At 49.0% G+C, this 12,538-nt stretch overlaps 8 non-coding genes and 1 pseudogene across 8 annotated transcripts; all 9 read left to right on the forward strand.

The window, feature by feature from the left end:
- The first annotated feature begins 430 nt into the window (after positions 1-430).
- On the forward strand, positions 431-621 carry LOC142724274 (U2 spliceosomal RNA). Its single transcript, XR_012876086.1, has one exon. It is a non-coding gene; the product is annotated as a U2 spliceosomal RNA (small nuclear RNA).
- Positions 622-1,922: 1,301 nt separating this feature from the next.
- On the forward strand, positions 1,923-2,113 carry LOC142724275 (U2 spliceosomal RNA). Its single transcript, XR_012876087.1, has one exon. It is a non-coding gene; the product is annotated as a U2 spliceosomal RNA (small nuclear RNA).
- Positions 2,114-3,414: 1,301 nt separating this feature from the next.
- On the forward strand, positions 3,415-3,605 carry LOC142724276 (U2 spliceosomal RNA). The gene has a single exon (XR_012876088.1). It is a non-coding gene; the product is annotated as a U2 spliceosomal RNA (small nuclear RNA).
- A 1,301-nt stretch (positions 3,606-4,906) lies between these two features.
- LOC142724277 (U2 spliceosomal RNA) lies at positions 4,907-5,097 on the forward strand. The gene has a single exon (XR_012876089.1). It is a non-coding gene; the product is annotated as a U2 spliceosomal RNA (small nuclear RNA).
- A 1,301-nt stretch (positions 5,098-6,398) lies between these two features.
- On the forward strand, positions 6,399-6,589 carry LOC142724278 (U2 spliceosomal RNA). The gene has a single exon (XR_012876090.1). It is a non-coding gene; the product is annotated as a U2 spliceosomal RNA (small nuclear RNA).
- Positions 6,590-7,890: 1,301 nt separating this feature from the next.
- On the forward strand, positions 7,891-8,081 carry LOC142724279 (U2 spliceosomal RNA). The gene has a single exon (XR_012876091.1). It is a non-coding gene; the product is annotated as a U2 spliceosomal RNA (small nuclear RNA).
- Positions 8,082-9,382: 1,301 nt separating this feature from the next.
- LOC142724280 (U2 spliceosomal RNA) lies at positions 9,383-9,573 on the forward strand. The gene has a single exon (XR_012876092.1). It is a non-coding gene; the product is annotated as a U2 spliceosomal RNA (small nuclear RNA).
- A 1,301-nt stretch (positions 9,574-10,874) lies between these two features.
- Positions 10,875-11,065, forward strand: LOC142724282 (U2 spliceosomal RNA). Its single transcript, XR_012876094.1, has one exon. It is a non-coding gene; the product is annotated as a U2 spliceosomal RNA (small nuclear RNA).
- A 1,301-nt stretch (positions 11,066-12,366) lies between these two features.
- LOC142724228 (U2 spliceosomal RNA) lies at positions 12,367-12,468 on the forward strand (annotated as a pseudogene).
- Positions 12,469-12,538: the final 70 nt, after the last annotated feature.

The raw sequence follows: 12,538 nt of genomic DNA on the forward strand, positions 1-12,538 counted from the left end.
CATAATGGGGCCTGCCTCAGAGATAAAAGCCTGGGCCCAGGCAGTGTTGGTCAGTGCTGCTCAGCAGGCAGCACCGGACTGGACTGGATTAAAGCTGATACAAGGTGTGAAGGAACAAGGGGTGGCTGTGGGCATGCACTTGCTGCCGCTGCCAGTGTTTATCTGCATGGCAGGAGGGCATTTGGGCGTTGCCAGGAAGGCGTTTTTATGTAGATTCCTCCTCTTTCAGCACTGCATTGTGGTGCAAGCAAAAGAAGCAAATCCTGTGTAGCTTCCTCTCCGGCCTTTATTCACCTCCCGCTTAGTAGCTGTAAATGTGTGTGAGCCTGCAGGGCCCCATGGAATTGCCTAGGAGTAGGCTGAATCAATCGCTGCAAGGGGTGAACAGCAGTATGGGACAGGCTCGGGCAAGGCAAGGGCCGCTCGGGTTATCGCTTCTCGGCCTTTTGGCTAAGATCAAGTGTAGTATCTGTTCTTATCAGTTTAATATCTGATACGTCCCCTATCTGGGGACCATATATTAAATGGATTTTTAGAACAGGGAGATGGAAATAGAGCTTGCTCTGTCCACTCCACGCATTGACCTGGTATTGCAGTATTTCCAGGACCGGTGCACCCTTCCCTTATGTGTTGACTAAAATCAGATTCCAAAAGTGCTATTTGTGTTTGCTATTGTTTTTGTCTTTCTGATGGGATCTCCCCTTTTAATCCCATTATTTCAACACCTGTTGGACAATGCATTTGTACAGTCATGTGTGATAATGAGCTCATTTATTAAATGCAATTAATTAATACATTGCCACCTCTTGTTGTGTGTGTGTCTTCTGTGTTTCTGTGTTTCCGGCATTTCACATTGGAACAGCTCATTCACCTTCCTTGTCTTCTCTCCGCCCTCCCTCCTAGGTAGGTTAAAGAGCTGCACCTGAGCCAGCCACTGATTGATGCAGCACCACAGTCAAATAGCGGAGTGGAGTAGGGGAACAGCAAACAGCCATTAAAGCCGCCCGCCCGCCCGCCCGCCCGCCTGCCTGCCTGCCTGCCTGCCTGCCCGCCACAATGGACCTACCTGTGTACACTACATGGATGTGATGGAATGTACTGTCGTCCCTACATTTCAAGAAGAAGTAAGAATTGCAGTTGCAACAAAGCCTTGCTTGCCTACAAAGAGAGCAGCAATTTGGATTTGTTACTATGTTACCTAGAAGAATAACAAACTGTGCAAGGATGGAGGTTGTAGGAGCAAAGAGAAGTTGTCTGTAAAGTTGGTGGATGCTTATTTTCCATTTTGCAGTCCCTTGTCTCCCTCTTGTGGCCTCCTGGAGGCAAATAAATGTGCAAAAAAAAGACAGCCTGGCGGCCGGCTGTTGCAGTGTTGCCCTCTCAGGCAACACTGAGTGACTGACTGAGCCGCACCGTCTTATATAAAGTTCAGACGGAACTTTGCACGTGTCATAGTGGAGCCCTCAGGATTCCAGAGCCAGCTTTCTGACATCATAATGGGGCCTGCCTCAGAGATAAAAGCCTGGGCCCAGGCAGTGTTGGTCAGTGCTGCTCAGCAGGCAGCACCGGACTGGACTGGATTAAAGCTGATACAAGGTGTGAAGGAACAAGGGGTGGCTGTGGGCATGCACTTGCTGCCGCTGCCAGTGTTTATCTGCATGGCAGGAGGGCATTTGGGCGTTGCCAGGAAGGCGTTTTTATGTAGATTCCTCCTCTTTCAGCACTGCATTGTGGTGCAAGCAAAAGAAGCAAATCCTGTGTAGCTTCCTCTCCGGCCTTTATTCACCTCCCGCTTAGTAGCTGTAAATGTGTGTGAGCCTGCAGGGCCCCATGGAATTGCCTAGGAGTAGGCTGAATCAATCGCTGCAAGGGGTGAACAGCAGTATGGGACAGGCTCGGGCAAGGCAAGGGCCGCTCGGGTTATCGCTTCTCGGCCTTTTGGCTAAGATCAAGTGTAGTATCTGTTCTTATCAGTTTAATATCTGATACGTCCCCTATCTGGGGACCATATATTAAATGGATTTTTAGAACAGGGAGATGGAAATAGAGCTTGCTCTGTCCACTCCACGCATTGACCTGGTATTGCAGTATTTCCAGGACCGGTGCACCCTTCCCTTATGTGTTGACTAAAATCAGATTCCAAAAGTGCTATTTGTGTTTGCTATTGTTTTTGTCTTTCTGATGGGATCTCCCCTTTTAATCCCATTATTTCAACACCTGTTGGACAATGCATTTGTACAGTCATGTGTGATAATGAGCTCATTTATTAAATGCAATTAATTAATACATTGCCACCTCTTGTTGTGTGTGTGTCTTCTGTGTTTCTGTGTTTCCGGCATTTCACATTGGAACAGCTCATTCACCTTCCTTGTCTTCTCTCCGCCCTCCCTCCTAGGTAGGTTAAAGAGCTGCACCTGAGCCAGCCACTGATTGATGCAGCACCACAGTCAAATAGCGGAGTGGAGTAGGGGAACAGCAAACAGCCATTAAAGCCGCCCGCCCGCCCGCCCGCCCGCCTGCCTGCCTGCCTGCCTGCCTGCCCGCCACAATGGACCTACCTGTGTACACTACATGGATGTGATGGAATGTACTGTCGTCCCTACATTTCAAGAAGAAGTAAGAATTGCAGTTGCAACAAAGCCTTGCTTGCCTACAAAGAGAGCAGCAATTTGGATTTGTTACTATGTTACCTAGAAGAATAACAAACTGTGCAAGGATGGAGGTTGTAGGAGCAAAGAGAAGTTGTCTGTAAAGTTGGTGGATGCTTATTTTCCATTTTGCAGTCCCTTGTCTCCCTCTTGTGGCCTCCTGGAGGCAAATAAATGTGCAAAAAAAAGACAGCCTGGCGGCCGGCTGTTGCAGTGTTGCCCTCTCAGGCAACACTGAGTGACTGACTGAGCCGCACCGTCTTATATAAAGTTCAGACGGAACTTTGCACGTGTCATAGTGGAGCCCTCAGGATTCCAGAGCCAGCTTTCTGACATCATAATGGGGCCTGCCTCAGAGATAAAAGCCTGGGCCCAGGCAGTGTTGGTCAGTGCTGCTCAGCAGGCAGCACCGGACTGGACTGGATTAAAGCTGATACAAGGTGTGAAGGAACAAGGGGTGGCTGTGGGCATGCACTTGCTGCCGCTGCCAGTGTTTATCTGCATGGCAGGAGGGCATTTGGGCGTTGCCAGGAAGGCGTTTTTATGTAGATTCCTCCTCTTTCAGCACTGCATTGTGGTGCAAGCAAAAGAAGCAAATCCTGTGTAGCTTCCTCTCCGGCCTTTATTCACCTCCCGCTTAGTAGCTGTAAATGTGTGTGAGCCTGCAGGGCCCCATGGAATTGCCTAGGAGTAGGCTGAATCAATCGCTGCAAGGGGTGAACAGCAGTATGGGACAGGCTCGGGCAAGGCAAGGGCCGCTCGGGTTATCGCTTCTCGGCCTTTTGGCTAAGATCAAGTGTAGTATCTGTTCTTATCAGTTTAATATCTGATACGTCCCCTATCTGGGGACCATATATTAAATGGATTTTTAGAACAGGGAGATGGAAATAGAGCTTGCTCTGTCCACTCCACGCATTGACCTGGTATTGCAGTATTTCCAGGACCGGTGCACCCTTCCCTTATGTGTTGACTAAAATCAGATTCCAAAAGTGCTATTTGTGTTTGCTATTGTTTTTGTCTTTCTGATGGGATCTCCCCTTTTAATCCCATTATTTCAACACCTGTTGGACAATGCATTTGTACAGTCATGTGTGATAATGAGCTCATTTATTAAATGCAATTAATTAATACATTGCCACCTCTTGTTGTGTGTGTGTCTTCTGTGTTTCTGTGTTTCCGGCATTTCACATTGGAACAGCTCATTCACCTTCCTTGTCTTCTCTCCGCCCTCCCTCCTAGGTAGGTTAAAGAGCTGCACCTGAGCCAGCCACTGATTGATGCAGCACCACAGTCAAATAGCGGAGTGGAGTAGGGGAACAGCAAACAGCCATTAAAGCCGCCCGCCCGCCCGCCCGCCCGCCTGCCTGCCTGCCTGCCTGCCTGCCCGCCACAATGGACCTACCTGTGTACACTACATGGATGTGATGGAATGTACTGTCGTCCCTACATTTCAAGAAGAAGTAAGAATTGCAGTTGCAACAAAGCCTTGCTTGCCTACAAAGAGAGCAGCAATTTGGATTTGTTACTATGTTACCTAGAAGAATAACAAACTGTGCAAGGATGGAGGTTGTAGGAGCAAAGAGAAGTTGTCTGTAAAGTTGGTGGATGCTTATTTTCCATTTTGCAGTCCCTTGTCTCCCTCTTGTGGCCTCCTGGAGGCAAATAAATGTGCAAAAAAAAGACAGCCTGGCGGCCGGCTGTTGCAGTGTTGCCCTCTCAGGCAACACTGAGTGACTGACTGAGCCGCACCGTCTTATATAAAGTTCAGACGGAACTTTGCACGTGTCATAGTGGAGCCCTCAGGATTCCAGAGCCAGCTTTCTGACATCATAATGGGGCCTGCCTCAGAGATAAAAGCCTGGGCCCAGGCAGTGTTGGTCAGTGCTGCTCAGCAGGCAGCACCGGACTGGACTGGATTAAAGCTGATACAAGGTGTGAAGGAACAAGGGGTGGCTGTGGGCATGCACTTGCTGCCGCTGCCAGTGTTTATCTGCATGGCAGGAGGGCATTTGGGCGTTGCCAGGAAGGCGTTTTTATGTAGATTCCTCCTCTTTCAGCACTGCATTGTGGTGCAAGCAAAAGAAGCAAATCCTGTGTAGCTTCCTCTCCGGCCTTTATTCACCTCCCGCTTAGTAGCTGTAAATGTGTGTGAGCCTGCAGGGCCCCATGGAATTGCCTAGGAGTAGGCTGAATCAATCGCTGCAAGGGGTGAACAGCAGTATGGGACAGGCTCGGGCAAGGCAAGGGCCGCTCGGGTTATCGCTTCTCGGCCTTTTGGCTAAGATCAAGTGTAGTATCTGTTCTTATCAGTTTAATATCTGATACGTCCCCTATCTGGGGACCATATATTAAATGGATTTTTAGAACAGGGAGATGGAAATAGAGCTTGCTCTGTCCACTCCACGCATTGACCTGGTATTGCAGTATTTCCAGGACCGGTGCACCCTTCCCTTATGTGTTGACTAAAATCAGATTCCAAAAGTGCTATTTGTGTTTGCTATTGTTTTTGTCTTTCTGATGGGATCTCCCCTTTTAATCCCATTATTTCAACACCTGTTGGACAATGCATTTGTACAGTCATGTGTGATAATGAGCTCATTTATTAAATGCAATTAATTAATACATTGCCACCTCTTGTTGTGTGTGTGTCTTCTGTGTTTCTGTGTTTCCGGCATTTCACATTGGAACAGCTCATTCACCTTCCTTGTCTTCTCTCCGCCCTCCCTCCTAGGTAGGTTAAAGAGCTGCACCTGAGCCAGCCACTGATTGATGCAGCACCACAGTCAAATAGCGGAGTGGAGTAGGGGAACAGCAAACAGCCATTAAAGCCGCCCGCCCGCCCGCCCGCCCGCCTGCCTGCCTGCCTGCCTGCCTGCCCGCCACAATGGACCTACCTGTGTACACTACATGGATGTGATGGAATGTACTGTCGTCCCTACATTTCAAGAAGAAGTAAGAATTGCAGTTGCAACAAAGCCTTGCTTGCCTACAAAGAGAGCAGCAATTTGGATTTGTTACTATGTTACCTAGAAGAATAACAAACTGTGCAAGGATGGAGGTTGTAGGAGCAAAGAGAAGTTGTCTGTAAAGTTGGTGGATGCTTATTTTCCATTTTGCAGTCCCTTGTCTCCCTCTTGTGGCCTCCTGGAGGCAAATAAATGTGCAAAAAAAAGACAGCCTGGCGGCCGGCTGTTGCAGTGTTGCCCTCTCAGGCAACACTGAGTGACTGACTGAGCCGCACCGTCTTATATAAAGTTCAGACGGAACTTTGCACGTGTCATAGTGGAGCCCTCAGGATTCCAGAGCCAGCTTTCTGACATCATAATGGGGCCTGCCTCAGAGATAAAAGCCTGGGCCCAGGCAGTGTTGGTCAGTGCTGCTCAGCAGGCAGCACCGGACTGGACTGGATTAAAGCTGATACAAGGTGTGAAGGAACAAGGGGTGGCTGTGGGCATGCACTTGCTGCCGCTGCCAGTGTTTATCTGCATGGCAGGAGGGCATTTGGGCGTTGCCAGGAAGGCGTTTTTATGTAGATTCCTCCTCTTTCAGCACTGCATTGTGGTGCAAGCAAAAGAAGCAAATCCTGTGTAGCTTCCTCTCCGGCCTTTATTCACCTCCCGCTTAGTAGCTGTAAATGTGTGTGAGCCTGCAGGGCCCCATGGAATTGCCTAGGAGTAGGCTGAATCAATCGCTGCAAGGGGTGAACAGCAGTATGGGACAGGCTCGGGCAAGGCAAGGGCCGCTCGGGTTATCGCTTCTCGGCCTTTTGGCTAAGATCAAGTGTAGTATCTGTTCTTATCAGTTTAATATCTGATACGTCCCCTATCTGGGGACCATATATTAAATGGATTTTTAGAACAGGGAGATGGAAATAGAGCTTGCTCTGTCCACTCCACGCATTGACCTGGTATTGCAGTATTTCCAGGACCGGTGCACCCTTCCCTTATGTGTTGACTAAAATCAGATTCCAAAAGTGCTATTTGTGTTTGCTATTGTTTTTGTCTTTCTGATGGGATCTCCCCTTTTAATCCCATTATTTCAACACCTGTTGGACAATGCATTTGTACAGTCATGTGTGATAATGAGCTCATTTATTAAATGCAATTAATTAATACATTGCCACCTCTTGTTGTGTGTGTGTCTTCTGTGTTTCTGTGTTTCCGGCATTTCACATTGGAACAGCTCATTCACCTTCCTTGTCTTCTCTCCGCCCTCCCTCCTAGGTAGGTTAAAGAGCTGCACCTGAGCCAGCCACTGATTGATGCAGCACCACAGTCAAATAGCGGAGTGGAGTAGGGGAACAGCAAACAGCCATTAAAGCCGCCCGCCCGCCCGCCCGCCCGCCTGCCTGCCTGCCTGCCTGCCTGCCCGCCACAATGGACCTACCTGTGTACACTACATGGATGTGATGGAATGTACTGTCGTCCCTACATTTCAAGAAGAAGTAAGAATTGCAGTTGCAACAAAGCCTTGCTTGCCTACAAAGAGAGCAGCAATTTGGATTTGTTACTATGTTACCTAGAAGAATAACAAACTGTGCAAGGATGGAGGTTGTAGGAGCAAAGAGAAGTTGTCTGTAAAGTTGGTGGATGCTTATTTTCCATTTTGCAGTCCCTTGTCTCCCTCTTGTGGCCTCCTGGAGGCAAATAAATGTGCAAAAAAAAGACAGCCTGGCGGCCGGCTGTTGCAGTGTTGCCCTCTCAGGCAACACTGAGTGACTGACTGAGCCGCACCGTCTTATATAAAGTTCAGACGGAACTTTGCACGTGTCATAGTGGAGCCCTCAGGATTCCAGAGCCAGCTTTCTGACATCATAATGGGGCCTGCCTCAGAGATAAAAGCCTGGGCCCAGGCAGTGTTGGTCAGTGCTGCTCAGCAGGCAGCACCGGACTGGACTGGATTAAAGCTGATACAAGGTGTGAAGGAACAAGGGGTGGCTGTGGGCATGCACTTGCTGCCGCTGCCAGTGTTTATCTGCATGGCAGGAGGGCATTTGGGCGTTGCCAGGAAGGCGTTTTTATGTAGATTCCTCCTCTTTCAGCACTGCATTGTGGTGCAAGCAAAAGAAGCAAATCCTGTGTAGCTTCCTCTCCGGCCTTTATTCACCTCCCGCTTAGTAGCTGTAAATGTGTGTGAGCCTGCAGGGCCCCATGGAATTGCCTAGGAGTAGGCTGAATCAATCGCTGCAAGGGGTGAACAGCAGTATGGGACAGGCTCGGGCAAGGCAAGGGCCGCTCGGGTTATCGCTTCTCGGCCTTTTGGCTAAGATCAAGTGTAGTATCTGTTCTTATCAGTTTAATATCTGATACGTCCCCTATCTGGGGACCATATATTAAATGGATTTTTAGAACAGGGAGATGGAAATAGAGCTTGCTCTGTCCACTCCACGCATTGACCTGGTATTGCAGTATTTCCAGGACCGGTGCACCCTTCCCTTATGTGTTGACTAAAATCAGATTCCAAAAGTGCTATTTGTGTTTGCTATTGTTTTTGTCTTTCTGATGGGATCTCCCCTTTTAATCCCATTATTTCAACACCTGTTGGACAATGCATTTGTACAGTCATGTGTGATAATGAGCTCATTTATTAAATGCAATTAATTAATACATTGCCACCTCTTGTTGTGTGTGTGTCTTCTGTGTTTCTGTGTTTCCGGCATTTCACATTGGAACAGCTCATTCACCTTCCTTGTCTTCTCTCCGCCCTCCCTCCTAGGTAGGTTAAAGAGCTGCACCTGAGCCAGCCACTGATTGATGCAGCACCACAGTCAAATAGCGGAGTGGAGTAGGGGAACAGCAAACAGCCATTAAAGCCGCCCGCCCGCCCGCCCGCCCGCCTGCCTGCCTGCCTGCCTGCCTGCCCGCCACAATGGACCTACCTGTGTACACTACATGGATGTGATGGAATGTACTGTCGTCCCTACATTTCAAGAAGAAGTAAGAATTGCAGTTGCAACAAAGCCTTGCTTGCCTACAAAGAGAGCAGCAATTTGGATTTGTTACTATGTTACCTAGAAGAATAACAAACTGTGCAAGGATGGAGGTTGTAGGAGCAAAGAGAAGTTGTCTGTAAAGTTGGTGGATGCTTATTTTCCATTTTGCAGTCCCTTGTCTCCCTCTTGTGGCCTCCTGGAGGCAAATAAATGTGCAAAAAAAAGACAGCCTGGCGGCCGGCTGTTGCAGTGTTGCCCTCTCAGGCAACACTGAGTGACTGACTGAGCCGCACCGTCTTATATAAAGTTCAGACGGAACTTTGCACGTGTCATAGTGGAGCCCTCAGGATTCCAGAGCCAGCTTTCTGACATCATAATGGGGCCTGCCTCAGAGATAAAAGCCTGGGCCCAGGCAGTGTTGGTCAGTGCTGCTCAGCAGGCAGCACCGGACTGGACTGGATTAAAGCTGATACAAGGTGTGAAGGAACAAGGGGTGGCTGTGGGCATGCACTTGCTGCCGCTGCCAGTGTTTATCTGCATGGCAGGAGGGCATTTGGGCGTTGCCAGGAAGGCGTTTTTATGTAGATTCCTCCTCTTTCAGCACTGCATTGTGGTGCAAGCAAAAGAAGCAAATCCTGTGTAGCTTCCTCTCCGGCCTTTATTCACCTCCCGCTTAGTAGCTGTAAATGTGTGTGAGCCTGCAGGGCCCCATGGAATTGCCTAGGAGTAGGCTGAATCAATCGCTGCAAGGGGTGAACAGCAGTATGGGACAGGCTCGGGCAAGGCAAGGGCCGCTCGGGTTATCGCTTCTCGGCCTTTTGGCTAAGATCAAGTGTAGTATCTGTTCTTATCAGTTTAATATCTGATACGTCCCCTATCTGGGGACCATATATTAAATGGATTTTTAGAACAGGGAGATGGAAATAGAGCTTGCTCTGTCCACTCCACGCATTGACCTGGTATTGCAGTATTTCCAGGACCGGTGCACCCTTCCCTTATGTGTTGACTAAAATCAGATTCCAAAAGTGCTATTTGTGTTTGCTATTGTTTTTGTCTTTCTGATGGGATCTCCCCTTTTAATCCCATTATTTCAACACCTGTTGGACAATGCATTTGTACAGTCATGTGTGATAATGAGCTCATTTATTAAATGCAATTAATTAATACATTGCCACCTCTTGTTGTGTGTGTGTCTTCTGTGTTTCTGTGTTTCCGGCATTTCACATTGGAACAGCTCATTCACCTTCCTTGTCTTCTCTCCGCCCTCCCTCCTAGGTAGGTTAAAGAGCTGCACCTGAGCCAGCCACTGATTGATGCAGCACCACAGTCAAATAGCGGAGTGGAGTAGGGGAACAGCAAACAGCCATTAAAGCCGCCCGCCCGCCCGCCCGCCCGCCTGCCTGCCTGCCTGCCTGCCTGCCCGCCACAATGGACCTACCTGTGTACACTACATGGATGTGATGGAATGTACTGTCGTCCCTACATTTCAAGAAGAAGTAAGAATTGCAGTTGCAACAAAGCCTTGCTTGCCTACAAAGAGAGCAGCAATTTGGATTTGTTACTATGTTACCTAGAAGAATAACAAACTGTGCAAGGATGGAGGTTGTAGGAGCAAAGAGAAGTTGTCTGTAAAGTTGGTGGATGCTTATTTTCCATTTTGCAGTCCCTTGTCTCCCTCTTGTGGCCTCCTGGAGGCAAATAAATGTGCAAAAAAAAGACAGCCTGGCGGCCGGCTGTTGCAGTGTTGCCCTCTCAGGCAACACTGAGTGACTGACTGAGCCGCACCGTCTTATATAAAGTTCAGACGGAACTTTGCACGTGTCATAGTGGAGCCCTCAGGATTCCAGAGCCAGCTTTCTGACATCATAATGGGGCCTGCCTCAGAGATAAAAGCCTGGGCCCAGGCAGTGTTGGTCAGTGCTGCTCAGCAGGCAGCACCGGACTGGACTGGATTAAAGCTGATACAAGGTGTGAAGGAACAAGGGGTGGCTGTGGGCATGCACTTGCTGCCGCTGCCAGTGTTTATCTGCATGGCAGGAGGGCATTTGGGCGTTGCCAGGAAGGCGTTTTTATGTAGATTCCTCCTCTTTCAGCACTGCATTGTGGTGCAAGCAAAAGAAGCAAATCCTGTGTAGCTTCCTCTCCGGCCTTTATTCACCTCCCGCTTAGTAGCTGTAAATGTGTGTGAGCCTGCAGGGCCCCATGGAATTGCCTAGGAGTAGGCTGAATCAATCGCTGCAAGGGGTGAACAGCAGTATGGGACAGGCTCGGGCAAGGCAAGGGCCGCTCGGGTTATCGCTTCTCGGCCTTTTGGCTAAGATCAAGTGTAGTATCTGTTCTTATCAGTTTAATATCTGATACGTCCCCTATCTGGGGACCATATATTAAATGGATTTTTAGAACAGGGAGATGGAAATAGAGCTTGCTCTGTCCACTCCACGCATTGACCTGGTATTGCAGTATTTCCAGGACCGGTGCACCCTTCCCTTATGTGTTGACTAAAATCAGATTCCAAAAGTGCTATTTGTGTTTGCTATTGTTTTTGTCTTTCTGATGGGATCTCCCCTTTTAATCCCATTATTTCAACACCTGTTGGACAATGCATTTGTACAGTCATGTGTGATAATGAGCTCATTTATTAAATGCAATTAATTAATACATTGCCACCTCTTGTTGTGTGTGTGTCTTCTGTGTTTCTGTGTTTCCGGCATTTCACATTGGAACAGCTCATTCACCTTCCTTGTCTTCTCTCCGCCCTCCCTCCTAGGTAGGTTAAAGAGCTGCACCTGAGCCAGCCACTGATTGATGCAGCACCACAGTCAAATAGCGGAGTGGAGTAGGGGAACAGCAAACAGCCATTAAAGCCGCCCGCCCGCCCGCCCGCCCGCCTGCCTGCCTGCCTGCCTGCCTGCCCGCCACAATGGACCTACCTGTGTACACTACATGGATGTGATGGAATGTACTGTCGTCCCTACATTTCAAGAAGAAGTAAGAATTGCAGTTGCAACAAAGCCTTGCTTGCCTACAAAGAGAGCAGCAATTTGGATTTGTTACTATGTTACCTAGAAGAATAACAAACTGTGCAAGGATGGAGGTTGTAGGAGCAAAGAGAAGTTGTCTGTAAAGTTGGTGGATGCTTATTTTCCATTTTGCAGTCCCTTGTCTCCCTCTTGTGGCCTCCTGGAGGCAAATAAATGTGCAAAAAAAAGACAGCCTGGCGGCCGGCTGTTGCAGTGTTGCCCTCTCAGGCAACACTGAGTGACTGACTGAGCCGCACCGTCTTATATAAAGTTCAGACGGAACTTTGCACGTGTCATAGTGGAGCCCTCAGGATTCCAGAGCCAGCTTTCTGACATCATAATGGGGCCTGCCTCAGAGATAAAAGCCTGGGCCCAGGCAGTGTTGGTCAGTGCTGCTCAGCAGGCAGCACCGGACTGGACTGGATTAAAGCTGATACAAGGTGTGAAGGAACAAGGGGTGGCTGTGGGCATGCACTTGCTGCCGCTGCCAGTGTTTATCTGCATGGCAGGAGGGCATTTGGGCGTTGCCAGGAAGGCGTTTTTATGTAGATTCCTCCTCTTTCAGCACTGCATTGTGGTGCAAGCAAAAGAAGCAAATCCTGTGTAGCTTCCTCTCCGGCCTTTATTCACCTCCCGCTTAGTAGCTGTAAATGTGTGTGAGCCTGCAGGGCCCCATGGAATTGCCTAGGAGTAGGCTGAATCAATCGCTGCAAGGGGTGAACAGCAGTATGGGACAGGCTCGGGCAAGGCAAGGGCCGCTCGGGTTATCGCTTCTCGGCCTTTTGGCTAAGATCAAGTGTAGTATCTGTTCTTATCAGTCCTTGTAAGGATAGATAGCTCGGAGAACCACTGGGGGCTATAAACACTAGCTTAGCGATCCAAGAGCGTTCCAGACGAAGCCGGCGACGAACTGCGGAGAAGAACCAGCGAAGACGACG

The sequence above is a fragment of the Rhinoderma darwinii genome, unplaced genomic scaffold (genome assembly GCF_050947455.1).
Source record: "Rhinoderma darwinii isolate aRhiDar2 unplaced genomic scaffold, aRhiDar2.hap1 Scaffold_576, whole genome shotgun sequence".
NCBI lineage: Eukaryota > Metazoa > Chordata > Amphibia > Anura > Rhinodermatidae > Rhinoderma > Rhinoderma darwinii.